We start from the raw sequence: 16,848 nt of genomic DNA on the forward strand, positions 1-16,848 counted from the left end.
AATACCCGGAGCGGGAGAGGATGACATTACTTTCAACGTCGCAGGCTGTGTACACACACCCGGTGAAATTGTTCCTAATATCCAGGATAGGAGAGGATATTACTCCCCATATGGAAGGATGGTGGACAGTACTTACGAGGCGGGGAGTAATATCACCCCCCTCTCCCCCGGCGGATATTACGATCAGGCAGGAGAAGGAAATAAAGTGTATCCAATTAGGAAAAGAGGAAGTCAAATTGTCCCTGTTTGCAGATGACCTGATTGTATATCTAGAAAACCCCATTGTCTCAGCCCAAAATCTCCTTAAGCTGATAAGCAACTTCAGCACAGTCTCAGGATACAAAATCAATGTGCAAAAATCACAAGCATTCTTATACACCAATAACAGACAGAGAGCCAAATCATGAGTGACCTCCCATTCACAATTGCTTCAAAGAGAATAAAATACCTAGGAATCCAACTTACAAGGGATGTGAAGGACCTCTTCAAGGAGAACTACAAACCACCGCTCAATGAAATAAAAGAGGACACAAACAAATGGAAGAATGTTCCATGCTCATGGGTAGGAAGACTCAATATCGTGAAAATGGCCATACTGCCCAAGGTAATTTATAGATTCAATGCCATCCCCATCAAGCTACCAATGACTTTCTTCAGAGAACTGGAAAAAACTATTTTAAAGTTTATATGGAACCAAAAAAGAGCCCACATTGCCAAGTCAATCCTAAGCCAAAAGAACAAAACTGGAGGCATCATGCTACCTGACTTCAAACTATACCACAAGGCTACAGTAACCAAAACAGCATGGTACTGGTACCAAAACAGATATATAGACCAATGGGACAGAACAGAGCTCTCAGAAATAATGCCGCATATCTACAACTATCTGATCTTTGACAAACCTGACAAGAACAAGAAATGGGGAAAGGATTCCCTATTTAATAAATGGTGCTGAGAAAACTGGCTAGCCATATGTAGAAAGCTGAAACTGGATCCCTTCCTTACACCTTATACAAAAATTAATTCAAGATGGATTAAAGACTTAAACGTTAGACCTAAAACCATAAAAACCCTAGAAGAAAACCTAGGCAATACCATTCAGGACATAGGCATGGGCAAGGACTTCATGTCTAAAACACCAAAAGCAATGGCAACAAAAGCCAAAATTGACAAATGGGATCTAATTAAACTAAAGAGCTTCTGCACAGCAAAAGAAACTACCATCAGAGTGAACAGGCAACCTACAGAATGGGAAAAAATTTTTGCAATCTACTCATCTGACAAAGAGCTAATATCCAGAATCTACAATGAACTCAACAAATTTACAAGAAAAAAACAAACAACCCCATTAAAAAGTGGGCGAAGGATATGAACAGACACTTCTCAAAAGAAGACATTTATGCAGCCAAAAGACACATGAAAAAATGCTCATCACTGGCCATCAGAGAAATGCAAATCAAAACTACAATGAGATACCATCTCACACCAGTTAGAATGGCGATCTTTAAAAAGTCAGGAAACAACAGGTGCTGGAGAGGATGTGGAGAAATAGGAACACTTTTACACTGTTGGTGGGACTGTAAACTAGTTCAACCATTGTGGAAGTCAGTGTGGCGATCCCTCAGGGATCTAGAACTAGAAATACTATTTGACCCAGCCATCCCATTACTGGGTATATACCCAAAGGATTATAAATCATGCTGCTATAAAGACACATGCACACGTATGTTTACTGCAGCACTATTCACAATAGAAAAGACTTGGAACCAACCCAAATGTCCAACAATGATAGACTGGATTAAGAAAATGTGGCACATATACACCATGGAATACTATGCAGCCATAAAAAATGATGAGTTCGTGCCCTTTGTAAGGACATGAATGAAGCTGGAAACCATCATTCTCAACAAACTATGGCAAGCACAAAAAGCCAAACACCGCATGTTCTCACTCATAGGTGGGAATTGAACAATGAGAACACATGGATCCAGGAAGGGGAACATCACACACCAGGGCCTGTTGTGGGGTGGGGGGAGTGGGGAGGGATAGCATTAGGAGATATACCTAATACTAAATGACGATTTAATGGGTGCAGCACACCAACATGGCACATGTATACATATGTAACAAACCTGCATGTTGTGCACATGTACCCTAAAACTTAAAGTATAATAATAAAAATAAAATAAAATAAAGCAAAAAAATTATAAATATTAATAAATTATTATTTTCAATTGCAATAAAATACACATAACATTTACCATTTTAACCATTTTTAAGTACACAGTTCAGTGGTATTAAGTACATTCTACATTGCTGTGCACCAATAACCACCATCCATCTCCAGAAACCTTTTCATTTTGCAAAACTGAAACTTTGTACCCACTATACAATAACTCCCCATTCCCTCCTCCTCCCAGCCTTTGTCAACCACCATTCTACTTTCTGTCTCCATGACTCTGACTACTCTAGATACCTTACGTAAGTGGAATAGTACAGTATTTCTCTCTTTGGGAATGACTTATTTCACTTAGCACAATGGCCTGGAGGTTCATCCATGTTGTAGCATGTGTCAGAATTTCCTTCCTTTTTAAAAATATCGAATAGTATTCCATTGTATTATTTGTACCACAGTTTTTTGATCAATTCATCCATTGGTGGACATTTGGGTTGCTCCCAGTGTTTGTCTATAGTGAATAATCTGCTATGAGCACTTGCCTTTTAAAAAAATTCCTTATCTTGGCTCTCCTTTCTCTCTTTTCCCCTTTATCCAGCTCACAACAGTCTTTGCAAGGAGACTTCTTAAAATCTATTTATCTTATTTTTCTTCTTTAACAATATCAGATTATATCTTTATTAATATTCACTTTTAATTCTCTTTTGACTTTTTATCTTTTTATTAATTTTTTGTATTCTTAGTTTTTTGCATTGACCTTTGTAGTTTAATAATTCAAATGTTTAAGGCAATGTCCTTCCCTTGGAGGCTATAACCACATCTCATACGCTTTACTGTGTTAAGATAGTTTATGACTTTTTAAATTTTTATTTGATTCAACTATTATTTCAAAATTTATTTCTTATTAATTATCTCTAACAGTGCCAGTGAATGAATACATTTCCACTAACACGTATTGGCCAGCATTAGATGGTCTTACCCAAGTGTAATCCTATCATGTAATCAGAAGAACAACAAAACCAGTCCCTGTGCCAAAAATGTTGAGGACAGCTGTGCTGTACTATTTGGTGTGGCATTGTTTACCTGCTTTTTTCTGAAGGGGGAGGGTTAAGACTGCAATTCATAAATTGTGCCCCTTATCATTACTTCATATTCCCCTTTGATATGATTTCAACAGAGGTTGAAATTTGTTTCTATTTCCCCTGGTGTCTCTTTTCCACTCCTTTATTTTCAAGTTTTCTTTGTAATTTTGTGTTAAGTGTGTTTCTTAAAAACAACATATAGGTGTATTTTTAAAAATCACAATCTATGTATTTTTTTTCCTTTGAACTTTCATTTTAGGCTCAAGGAGTACATGTACAGGTTTATTGCATAAGTATGTTGTGTGTCACTGGGGTTTGGTGTACAAATTATTTCATCACCCAGGTAGTGAGCGTAGCTCCTAATATGAAGTTTTTCAATCCTCATCCTCTTCCCATTCTCCACCCTCAAGTAGGTCCCAGTGTCTATTCCCTTGTTTGTGTCCATGTGTACTCAATGTTTAGCTCCCACTTATAAGTGAGAACATGCAGTATTTGGTTTTTTTTTTATTCCTGTGTTAATTCACTTAGGATAATGGCCTCTAGCTACATCCATATTGCTGCAAAGGCTATCATTTTATTCTTTTTTATGGCTGCATAGTATTCCATGGTGTATATGTATCCCATTTTCTTTATCCAGTCCACCACTGATGGGTATCTAAGTTGATTCCATGTCTTTGTTATTGTGAATAGTGCTGCAGTGAACATACATGTGCATGTGTCTTTATGGTAGAACAATTTATATTCTTTTGGGTATATACTCAGTAATGGGATTGCTGGGTCAAATGGTAGACCTGTTTTAAATTCTTTGAGAAATCTTCCAACTGCTTTCAACAGTGGCTGTACTAATTTACGTTCCTACCAGCAGTGTATAAGGATTCCCTTTTGTCTGCAACCTCACCAGCATGTGTTATTTTTTGTTTTTACTTTTTAGGAATAGCCCATTATGACTGGTGTGAGATGGTATCTCATTGGGGTTTTGATTTGCATTTCTCTAATGATTAGTGATGTTGAGCATTTTTTCATATGCTTCTTGGCTGCATATGTGTCTTCTCTTTTGATAAGTATCTGTTCATGCCTTTTGCCCATTTTTTAATGGGGTTGTTTGTTATTTGCTTGTTGATTTTTTTAAGTTCCTTATAGATTCTGGATATTAGACCTTTGCCAGACACACAGGTTTGCAAATATTTGTTCCCATTTTGTAGGTTCTCTCTTGACTCTGTTGATAGTTTCTTTTACTGTGCAGAAACTCTTTAGTTTAATTATTTTTTGTTTAATTTTTTAAAATGTTTTTGTTTAATTACTTTTATTTTTGTCACAATTGCTTTTGGAATGTTTGTCATGAAATCTTTGCCAGGGTCTGTGTCAAAAATGGTCTTTCCTAGGTTTTCTTCTGGGGTTTTTATGGAACCAAAAAAGAGCCCAAAGAGCCAAAGCAGCGCTAAGCAAAAACAACAAAGCCAGAGACATCACCCTACCTGACTTCAAACTATACTACAAGGCTACAGTAACCAAAACAGAATGGTACTGGTACAAACACAGATACACAGACCTATGGAACAGGTTAGAGAACCCACAAATAAAGCCACACACCTACAACAATCTGATCTTTGACAAAAGGCAATAATAACAAGCCATGGAAAAAGGACTTCCTATTTAGTAAATGGTGCTGGGATAACTGGCTAGTCATATGTGGAACACTGAAACTGGACTCCTACATTTCATTATACAAAAATTAACTCAAGATGGATTAAAGACTTAAATGTAAAACCTAAAATTATTATAATTTTTAATGAAAGAATTCAACTTGTTCATATGTAATGCAAGAACTGAGCCATTCAATTTTATTCCTTCCATCTTCCTTTATGTTTGTTACTCATTGTGCATAAACATGTTCTCTTTTTTCTTTTACTTATAATCATAGGTTTGATCATGTAATTATTGATTCCATTTTTTTTTTTTTGCCTTTCTAATTGGAATGCATACTCTATTTTCAATTCTACTGTGACCTTTTTTCCCCAGCTTTTATGATCATACACATATGACTCTACTATTAAAGCTGAAGTTATAAACTGTTTAGAAATAGTGGCACTGTATTCATGGGTTGTAGACAAAATGGTATTCATAGATTGTTCCAAGCTCAATGTTTGTTGAGCAACTACAATGTGCCAGAGACTGCTGAGGTGCTAGAGAGACTTCAGTGGACAAAAAAGATCAAGTCCTGCCCAGCGACTGTCCTAACTGAATAAATGGTAGTGCCATTCACTGAGACACTGGGGAAACTCATCGGCAGGTAAATAATATTTAAAGCTCGGAAATGAATAGTAGTAATAATAGCTAATACGTATAGAAAGCTGAACTATGTTCCGGGAATTGTTCTAGGGATTTTTGCATAAATTAATTCATCCTCACAATAGTTGTTTGAAGAAGGTACTGTTACTATTTCTTCAGAAAACAGAGGCACAGACATTTTTAAGTTTGCCATAGTCACACAGCTATTAAGTAGCAGAATTGAAATGAGGCTCTAAGTACATTAAAACCAGATCCCACATCCACAACCATTATTCACTGATTTCTGGATGAGATTACCTGGAGAGTCTGTGAGGATAAGGAAAAGAGCAAACATAACCCTGGAAAACAGCAACATTCAGAGTTGGGAAGTGAAGGAGCAAACCACGGAGGCTAAAAAGGAGTATCTGGTGAGTAGGAGGACAATAAGGAGACTAGTGTATCTGGGAAGGTAGTTGAAGTTAATATATCAAGAAGCTGAGATAAAGTCAGACGTCTAAGGCAATATAAAGAAATGAAAATCCCAGTTGACTTAATCAATAAAATCAATGTTTTTTTTTAGAGACAAAATACACAAAATTCTAGTAAAGCTGAGATTTTTTCTTCCCAACTTTTATTTTAGGTTCATGGGTAAGTGTGCAGGTTTGTTATGTGGGTAAATTGCATGTCATGGGTGTTTGTTGTACACATACTTTTGTCATCCAGGGAATTAGTATAACACCTCATAGGTAGTTTTTCAATCCTCACCCTCCCTCCACCCTCCACCTTCAAGTAGGCCCCAGTGTCTATTTTTCCCTTCTTTGTATCCATGTGTACTCAATGTTTAGCTCCCACTTATAAGTGAGAATGTGCAGTGTTTGGTTTTGTGTTCCTGTGTTAATTAAAAGCTGATGTTTTAAAGCTAGAGAAAGTACAAGTGTGCAACATTAAGAATAAAGAAGATTACACATATACAGATACAAAGGATATTTAAATATGAGAGTATCGTGTTCACACTTATGAAATACACTTGAAAGCATGGGTGAATTAATTCTCAAGAATAGGTTAATCACCAACATTGACTCAGGAAGAAGTGGAAAATGTAAACAAACCCAAAACAATACAAAAGATTGAAAAGCTACAAAAGGATCTACTCAGATTATTTTATAGAAGAATTTTACCAGATCTTCAAGGAAGAGAACATTTCAATATTAAGAAACTGTTCTAGAGCATAGAGAAACATGAAAGACTTCCCAATTTATTATACCAAGTCAGCATAACTAGATACTCAAAACTGAAGACAGAAGCAAAAAATAAAAACAAAATAACAAATGTATAGATATCTTACTTCTGAAAACAGGTGCAAATATCACAAATAATAAAATAGTCATTAGTGTCTGCATCCAGTTAAGTATTACAATGAATATTACTTCACAATTAAGCTTGGTTTAGTCTAGGAAGTCAAACGAGTTTCAACATTAGGACACATACTGAAGATCTTTACTACATTAACGGGTTAAAGGAGAAAAATTATACTTCCATCTCAAAAGATAAGGAAGAAAAACATTTGAACCTGTTTCTTTGGGGGGAAAAAACGAACTAGTAAGTTAGATATAAAAGAAAACTTCAATAATTTAATAAGCAATATTGTAAAAAATTAGGTTTAACTATAAGTATTAGAAAGTTCCTGCTCATTGGCCTTAAACGATAAAAAAAAAAGAGTCTTGAGTGCTTCCCAAGATAGTTAATCAAAGTAGCTCAAAATCACCAATGGGCCAGGAGCAGTGGCTCACTTCTATAATTCTAGCACTTTGGGAGGTCAAGGTGGGCGGATCACCTGAGGTTAGGGGTTCGAGACCAGCCTGGCCAACATGGCGGAACCGTCTCTATTAAAAATATAAAAATTAGCCAGGCATGGTGGTGGGCACTTGTAATCCCAGCTACTCGGGAGGCTGAGGCAGGAGAATCGCTTGAACCCGGAAGTAAAGGTTGCAGTGAGCCGAGATCGCACCACTGCACTCTAGCCTGGGTGACAGGGTGAGACTCCATCTCAAAAAAAAAAAAAAAAAAAAAAAAAATCACCAAGGTTATAGTTTCTCTCCATATTTTTACTCTGACATCCTCATTATATTAACATTATATATATAGCATGTATTAGTCTATTAGCATTTTACTCACTAGTTCGCCTCACAGTCGTAACACTACTCTGCAAAAACAACGTGTCTTGGAAGGAGGATTATTTTTTCTCACAGTCCCGTTTTAAAACAGGGAACTTTATCCAGAAAACGTTTGTCTCGTTATCCACAATTTCATCATAAGCTCAGTCTTGGACAAATCACTGGTAATGAGAGTGAAATTACCATTATTTACCGAGAGGAAACATATGGAAGAGCATGGGTTACTCAAATAAAATCAGAGTTTTAATAAAAGGAAATAAAGATGTCAGTTAGGGAGCCAGCAGTGTCTGTTAAAGATCTCTACCAGAAGCCTGAAATAAAAATTATATTTAAAACACAACTAAATAGTGGAAAATTAGAAGCATCCCTCCTAAAGTTAAGAACAAGATAAGACTGCGAATATCATTAGTATTTAACGTTGTATTAAAGATCTAGCAATTCATTCAATATTGTGTGAGTGCCTACTGTGTACTATGTACTGTATTAGATATAGGAAATACAATAGTAAGCACCTTAGAATCTGCTCTCTAACAGAAAAGAAAGACAAAATTAGGTGAACACAAAATAACTGCAAGCTATTTTAAAGGTTGTGTTGAACACAAACAGAAGGCTGAGGTAAAGAAGTGAGGGGGACTTTCTTTAGATAGTAATATGGTTTGGCTCTGTGTCTCCACCCGAATCGCATCTCGAATTGTAATCTCCATGTGTCAAGGGAAGGACCTGTAATCCCCACATGTCAAGGGAGGGAGCTGATTTGATCATGGGGGCGGTTTCCCCCATGCTGTTCTCACGATAGTGAGTGAGTTCTGATGAGACACGATGGTTTTGAAAGTGTTTGGAAGTTCCTCCTTGACTCTTCCTTCTCCTGCTACCATGTGAGGAAGGTTCTTGCTTCCACTTCGCCTTCTGCCATGATTGCAAGTTTCCCGAGCCCTCTGCAGCCATGTGGAACTGTGAGTTAATTAAACCTCTTTCTTTTATAAATTACCCAGTCTCAGGTATTTCTATATAGCAGTTTGAAAATGGACTAATACAGATTGGAAGATCAGAAAGTCTTCTTTGAGAAATATTTAAGCCTAGAATTAGACCTAAGGATTACGAGGATCTGGCTATAGGAAGAGTAAAGCAAAGTGTATTCCAGGTATAGGAAAATGCACAAGCAAAGGCCCAGAGGCCGGAAAGAATTGCAGTATTAAAATTTAAAGATTCGTGTGACTAGAGCATGGAGAGCAAAACACAATCAGTGAAATTGATAAAGATGAGAAGGTGTAGGTCATAAAGAACCTGTATGTCTTTGGATTCTAAATTTATTAGAGAGTTATTGACAGACTAAGTAGAGGAATGACATAACATTATTCCCAATTTAGGAATGTCACCTCTATTCTTTGAGAAACCCAAAGTAGACATGGGGATGCCATTTTAGAGGCAGTTTAAAGTCATCCCGATGAGAGATGATGGCCGCTGTTAGGGACTGAATTGTTTTTTCTTAAAATTCATATATTGAAGTTCTAACCCCCAGAATCTCAGAATGTAACCTCATTTGGAGATAGGGTCTTTCTACAGAGGTAATAAAGTTAAAATGAGGTCATCAGGATGGGTCCTAATTATCCTTATAAGGAGAGGAAATATGGAGATGTACACATATGGTGAAAAGACGAAGTGAAAACAAAGGAGAAGAGAGCCACATACAAGCCAAGAAGAGAGACCTGGAAAAGGTCCTTCTGCCCAGCCCTCAAAGGAAACCAACCCTGCTGAATCCTTGATCTTGAGCTTCTAGCCTCCAGAACTGTGAAAACATATATTTCTGTCCTTAAAGCCACTCAGCCTATTTCCTCGGTCGTGGAGGCCCCAGGAAAACAATACAGTGGCCTAGTCCAAGAAAGGGGCAGTAAGGATGCTGAAAAGTAGCTAAGCCCAGATGCCTTTGGATACAGAATGACAGATGTCCTGATGGATTATCCAATGGTAATAATACAATGAAATAAGAGGTGTCAGCATTGGAAAGGAAGAAACAAACTGTCACTACTTGCAGGTGACACCACTATGGGTCTAGAGTCTACCCAAGAACTGTAAAGTGGCTGTATATAAGATCACAATTATTGTAATTACTTATGTTTGGACTTTCTTTAGCCATCTCATTTAATGTTTTCCGTTAACCAATTGGAAGACCCAGGAGCAACATTAGAACTGTCTTTAAAGATCTAAGGGGCCACCATGGGGATTAGGAATTTGACTTGCTTCGTGAGCCTTCAGAAATGAACAGAAGAACTGGTGGAAACAACGAGGCTCAAAACAAAACAACAACAATAACAAAAAAAAGCTGTAGCAATGAAACAGTGAAAACTGATTAACCAAAGGGCATCTTTGGCAATGAGCCTCCTGCCCCTGAAAATACTTAACCAAATGCTGAGAGACAAGAGTGATGCGGCTTTTTAAAAGGAAAATAACTCTTTTTTGGAAGGAAATGGAGATTAAATGACCTCTGAGGTTCCTTCCAGTTCTGATTCAGTGATTCCAGGAAATGCACTGATTTGTTATTGTGACTTGGTAGCTTATGTAATACCTTGTGGATTTTAAATGCTGATGCAGGAAAACCTACCCTGGCCCTGGCTATTTGCTCTGTATTAATGAATGTAGTGTAACTACAACTTACTTAAAGCACTCCCTGATTACTGAATCCACCAGATCCAGTTGTTTGCTTTGGTCATTCTCTTGTATTTGGTTGTAAGCCAAACACACAGATCACCTCACCTTATTCTGGGTCAACTAATAGAGAAGCTAAATATCCTTGGAATCATTACAAACATTTATCAAATGCTTAGTTTCTGGTCAGCAACATTTCCCACATATGTTTCCATTTTCTATTTAGACTCAAGTTACTCTATAGCCGTTTTGTTCCCAGATTTCGTTGCAGAAGAAAGCAGTCCCAAAGAGCACGTGAAATTCCTCTACACGTAGCCTTTTGTAAAGGTTTGGTATGTGCTGTGGTTCATGAGCTAGTCAACATTTATAAAACCCTTCGAGACTTCTCTTGTGGTATTTCTTGCCAGGAAATTGCTTGATCGATAGATACCTAATGTTTGTGATTAGCAAGAATAAGCTTTCTTAAAGGTGTGTGTGTGTGTGTGTGTGTGTGTGTGTCTGTGTGTGTGTGTGTTTTCAGTTGGGGTTAGGTTTTTTTCAGTTTCAAGATATTTACAAAGCATTCTTTACATTGCCCATAAAAATGCAAAATAAAGTTTTCCTGACATTCTGTACAAGCTTGTAAAAGAAATGTTGCAGCCACATGAACAGCCTGCAACTCCATTCTGCAATTACAGTTTGCAATAACTCTGGAAGTCCTGGGCCAAGAAAGGATTATGAGCTGATCTGCAATGCTCTGACACTTCAGCAGTGGAAAAGCAGTTGTCCAAGTGCCAATTTGCAAAATCCCAGTCCAGCTCAAGCCAGACAGGGGAAACAGATTTCAGTGGCCATATGTGCAATTATTATTCATCCCCATGATGACTGAATAAAGAAACGTTTTGGCCTGACTGGACCCCAATGTGCCCAAGCAGGGCAAGCTGATTACACTTAACCCCCACACAGATGCTTGTTCCACCTGCCCCCAGAATCCAGATCCAGATCTACCCCCAGGGAAAGGGCCACTATTAGAAGGTCTTAGGCCATGATCACAAGGTAAACATGACACCTAAACATGTGTGATTGAAATGGAGAAACATGGTCATTTCCACTGACGACATGTCCTTAGCTTACTTCCTCCTTAACCTTTCTACCTGAAACTCTTGGTTTTTGTCTGACTATGGTTACCCCTGTCTCCCTAAACTTGCAATCCTGCTCCTCTATGGCAGAAATGCATAGAACCATTGGCCCCTAGTTCTTCTATTAAGGCAGAAAACTATCTGTTTTCAGTGAGATTCATGAGAAGAGGACACAAAGCAAGGAGCTGAATTGAGGGAGTTACGGTTACTCCTTCTAAAAAATCTGGCTGAACATCAGGTCTTTCCTGCTTTTCTCCTTGTCTAATCTCATGTTCAGAGGCTAATAAAGCACCACAATTCCTCAGTTATCATAGCTGTTCATTCCTGATGACTTTATCACATACACAAATTGCCACAGATCCCCACAAGAATCCTCAAGCATGTCATATAACCATGAAAACATCCCTGATTCTGTTCCTGCCAATCCACATTTCAAAGTGGACATTCGACAAAGCAAATTATGGGCAAGAACTGGCTCCAATAATAACCACAGCTGTGTAGTCATATGCAAATGACACATGATCCAAATTTGCAAAACTCAGAATCCCTGATTTGAAGGAAAAAAAATCAAGGCACACTAACCAGGAAATTTGCATTCCAACTACTTGCTTATGTAACTGCTTATAATTCTAGAAGCATAGATACCTATAGTTACAGCCACCAGAAATATCTTCTGTTTTACAACATCTATTTATTTCCCACTCACCCATATGACTTAACCATACATTCACTCATTCACTCAATCGGCAAACATTGACTGAGCCTGCACCATGTCCCAAGGATTGTCTTAAGGAAATAAAAATATAAGATGAAAAAGAGGCAGAGGCCGCCTTAATGCACTAAGCCTGGCTTTAAAAAAGCTTCCCAATTTGCTAATCGGCAATAGGAATCATTTTCAATCAAATTCAATTATCTCAGTGCCTCATCTGAATAAGAAGTACAAATTCCCATGGAGAAAAGTTGTAAAAGATTCTCCTTGAAGGAGGACTCTGGCAGATTGCTGCAGGGAAGCCTGCAATTTAACACATGCTGGCTCTGAAGAAAAGAACAAAGATTCCAAATAAAGTCACTCTCCTTGGAGATCTCATGTCACTTAATGAAGGTATGCTTTTCAGAGGTAAATTCTAAAACTTAAAAAAAAGGTATTCTAAGGAACTATGCTACTTGGTAGCAGCCCCAGTGAGTGGTGGAACCTATAGGGATGGCATAATCTGATAGGTGACTCTTATTCCAGATATCAAAAAATTAAGAATAAGGAACAACAACAACAAAAAAACCGTTTAATTTTGCTTGATATAATTCCTTCTTTTAAAAACAGAAATAAAATATTTTCATTCTATTCTGTGCTAATAAAGAAAGATATTTCTGTTAAAGGACAAAATGCTATAAATATTCCAGCCACTAAGATACATTGCTACCTAAATCTGATGTGCTTACTTAACTCATTGACTCCTGCTTGGGCTTGGAAGAAGCCTATTGGAATTGGGGATGGTGGATGCCTCCAGAATCTTTTCATCTTATCAGAAACTTCAAGACTTGCCTTGTGTACCCACCTTCTCATCCGCCCCCCCTCCCTGCCCCCACTTTGTCTTTATTTGTTTAATATAGAGTTGGCAAACTATAGCCCTGGCCCACTGCCTAGTTTTGTACAGCTTATGAACTAAAAATAGTTTTTACATTTTTAAATTATTGAGAAAAAAGGATTATTTTGTGACACATGAAAATTATGTGAAATTTAAATTACAGTTCCATAAATTAAGTTTTATTAGCACCCAGCTACCCCCATTTGTCTAAGGCTGCATTTTTGTGCCACAAAGGCTGGGTTGAGTAATTGTAATAGAGACCTTATGCTCCTCAAAGCATAAACACGTACTGTCTGAGCTTTGACAGAAAGGTTTGTTGACTACTGGTTTAATCTTACCTTATTCTTTTTCTTGTATTTGTCTCACATATTGGCTCTGTTTGAGTTTAGCCAGGCCTGTCACTTATCTGGCCACAAACTGTACTTACTTGTATTTTTTCTATCTCTCCCCGCATTGAACTGGCACACCCAGTGCACTCTCCTCACCAGCTAAGCAACCAGTTGGCTGATCCATAGCATTGTTTGTTCTGTCCCACCTTCCCCAGCCTGTAGGCTTTCTTTGTCTTGGTGACCCTCACCAAGGCTATTCTCAATCATTTTATCTCCGGCACAATTGCTTTCCCCTCTAGAACTCTGTTAACTCTGGTCATGGTCCTCTCTGCAAAAGACTTAGTAGGTTTAATCCCTGGGGCTCTTGACTTCCATGTCCCCATCTCTCATCCTCCAGAAGGCTCACCTCAGTGGAGACATGTAGCCATTTCTTTGGACAATGTGATGTTAGCTCACTTCCTCATTGCCTTTCCACCTGAAACTCTTGGCTTTAGCCAGAAATGCTATGGGCTCCAATATTTTTTTCATTTCTCTAAATATTTTAACACAACCAATCAAAACAAAACTCTATTTAGATGGTACAGTTTTTTTTCTGTGATAAAAGTATTTGGAGGCTTTTGTCACAGTAGTTCTATTAAAGCCATATGGTTAAGACACATCTATGACTAATGTCAACATTCCTCTTGTCCCTCAAATTTGTTTTTGTAAACAATTTTTAATTTTCCATAGAAATGGATGAGATGGGAGGGTGCAGTGGGCTATGAATCAGAGCAATCTACTTATAATGCTTCCTGCAACTCTTTACCCAATTCCTGGACTAAGAAGTAGGTTTGACTCCTTGGGTTACTTCCTTTTCTCCTTTTCCCTATGCACCCTCTATAGACAGGGACATTAACAAACCATGAAGGACACAAGTGCAATTGCAGAAGTCGAAATAATAGAAATGAAAAACCCTTATAATCTTCCAGGGAATAAACTGAGTTTCTGGTATTTGAGGTAGTAGGGTTAGAAGAGGTGTGTTATACTCTCAAGAAGGTTTGCTGAGTTGTAACATTCTTTATTGCTTTTGCAATTTAAAAAAATCATTTACAAAGCACAAAAAGACTTATGACTTTAACTCTCCTGGAGATGAATGTGAATAGGAGTGTGGTACTAAATTATCAAGATCTACTCCGGTCACTAGGTGGTCATTAGCTCTAGTCTCAGTTATATCATAAAGGACTAACTTGTTTGGATCTCTGTATTGAGATTAATACTCATTAATAAACTGGACAAGATATTCTCCCATCATAAGGGAGCAATAGGAAACTGCAACTTTGACTTTGCATCAAAGTCAAGGGCACAGCATAGACAGCCAGATGATATGGACTGCTCTTCTCATTTGTGCATGTCCTGGTATCCTATTGAATGGTTTTCTATATTGTCAACTCTGAAAATACCAAACATACAATTAGTAATTCTTGGGCATCCTGAATCTGTGGGATCCTCATCTGGGAGATGGAAACCACTGAACCATGAAAGGTGATCCTCTGAAGTCTCTGGGAATCCTGAGTTCTTGCACTCATAGGCGTCTATGCACACAGCATAACTTTCATGCAAAGATCTATAATGGGAACTCAAGAGTCACCTGGATCCTGCCTTTCCACTGACTATAAAGACCTGCATTGTTTTGCCTTTCCAAATAATCCTGCATGCACTGATGGGAATCATTAGCTCTGAAAGAAGCAATAATCTCAGTATGAGGAAAATATAAGCGTCAGCACTTCTGTGTTTTTCAAATGAACCCAACTCTTCCCTCCGCAAAGAGGTAATATGGGGAGGTAATCGTTATAAATTAAGAGAAAGAAAAAAAAATGTCTATGGAATGTCAAACTGAATTCTGTTCAACTGTAAATAATAATAACTGAACTATCATGGCTTAAGCAAATGAGAGTTTATTTTTCTTAAATAATAAGTCGTCCTCCACAGGCACTGTCTCTCTTTCTATTCCACCATCTTTGGCATATGGCTTCTTACTCTTCTGCATGTTCCGTCATGAAACATGCATGAGTCAAAAGAGGGCAGCTCCAATTCCACCCTCAATACTGTGTTCCAGGCAGGAAAATCAAATGAAATGGAGGCAAGCACAACAAACACAACATGAAAAAGAGAAAAAGAAAACGAAAACATTTCTCAGAAATCCTCAGTGGACTTCTGCCTATATCTAGTTATCTGGAATTCTATCACTTAGTCATCCCTAGCTTCAATGCAGATTAGAAAAATATATCACCACTCTGACCCAAATTGACATTTTGTTAGTAAGGAAGAAAGGAAGAGTGAAAACTGAGTAGACAACTGGAGGCATCTGACACATATGTATAATTTCCAATGGAGAGTTCATAAACAATGTGTTTATCTATAGCTCTCTATAGCTATTATACAGGGATTCTGATCACAAAAGTTTGTTTCCATGTGATATCAAACATCTAGCTATATTACTTCCATCTGAAATATGTTCACATTCAGCAGATGTTTGGTATCTTGACACCCCAGTCTGCTTGTGCTGATTTTAACCCAGCCATCCTTAAAACAATGGTTCTCTAGTTACTGAATTAAAATGAAGTGTAAGGCTTGCATTATATTAAAACCAGTGAATTATGCCAAAATATGGAAAGAATGTATAGAATGGTCTGTGAAAGTAAAACAAATGTTTTTTGTTTTGTGTGTGATGTAATGAGACTTTCTCTGAACTTGGTGCCAAAGCTGAAATTTCTGCTAGTGGAAGGTTGATTCATTCATTGTTTTTGAAACTTCTGGTTTAGGCATGCTTGCCCACCTCTTCACATCTTGGGATTCTAAATTGTCAAATCTTAAGGAAAAGAGTTTCAGATCCATATGGAAGCCAACTGAAAATCCAATCTTCTCTATGGACGAGGTTTGGCTGACTGGATTTGCTGTGCCTTTACAAAATAATTTTCATTCTGTTACCTCCAGATTTGCTTGAGTCTGTGGAATTCTGATTGCAAATGAAGTTCACGCAGCTGGCATTCATTTCCAGTTACTAAGTTAAATAACATCACTACCTGCTACCTTTTCTTTTATGTAGAATAGAAGTGAATATATTCAGATGAAATGAAATTTTTAATGGGTCCTGGAGAAGAAAACCAAATTTTATTGAATACCTACCATGAGCCAGATCCCGTGCTAAACTCTTTGCATATTTGCAAAGTAAAATGATACCCTAGTTTGTTAGCCCTCTGGGACAAGAACTTTTTGACGACAGCATCAGCCATGCTTAAAACTCTTAAATCAAACTTGACATGTTAAGCTGCACAAGACTCCAGCTGAACAGAACCGTTGTGCTATCTTTGTGATTAAAAGAGGTTAACATCACTTAAAGGGCTTTGTGTTCAATTCAGTTCAGCTACTTCTCTCCAGGCCTTTCTCTTTTCACCCTCATGATGAATTTTATGAAGTTTCTTCTCTAATTCCTTCT

This window comes from Pongo abelii, chromosome 16 (assembly GCF_028885655.2).
Source record: "Pongo abelii isolate AG06213 chromosome 16, NHGRI_mPonAbe1-v2.0_pri, whole genome shotgun sequence".
In the NCBI taxonomy this organism is placed as follows: Eukaryota; Metazoa; Chordata; class Mammalia; order Primates; family Hominidae; genus Pongo; species Pongo abelii.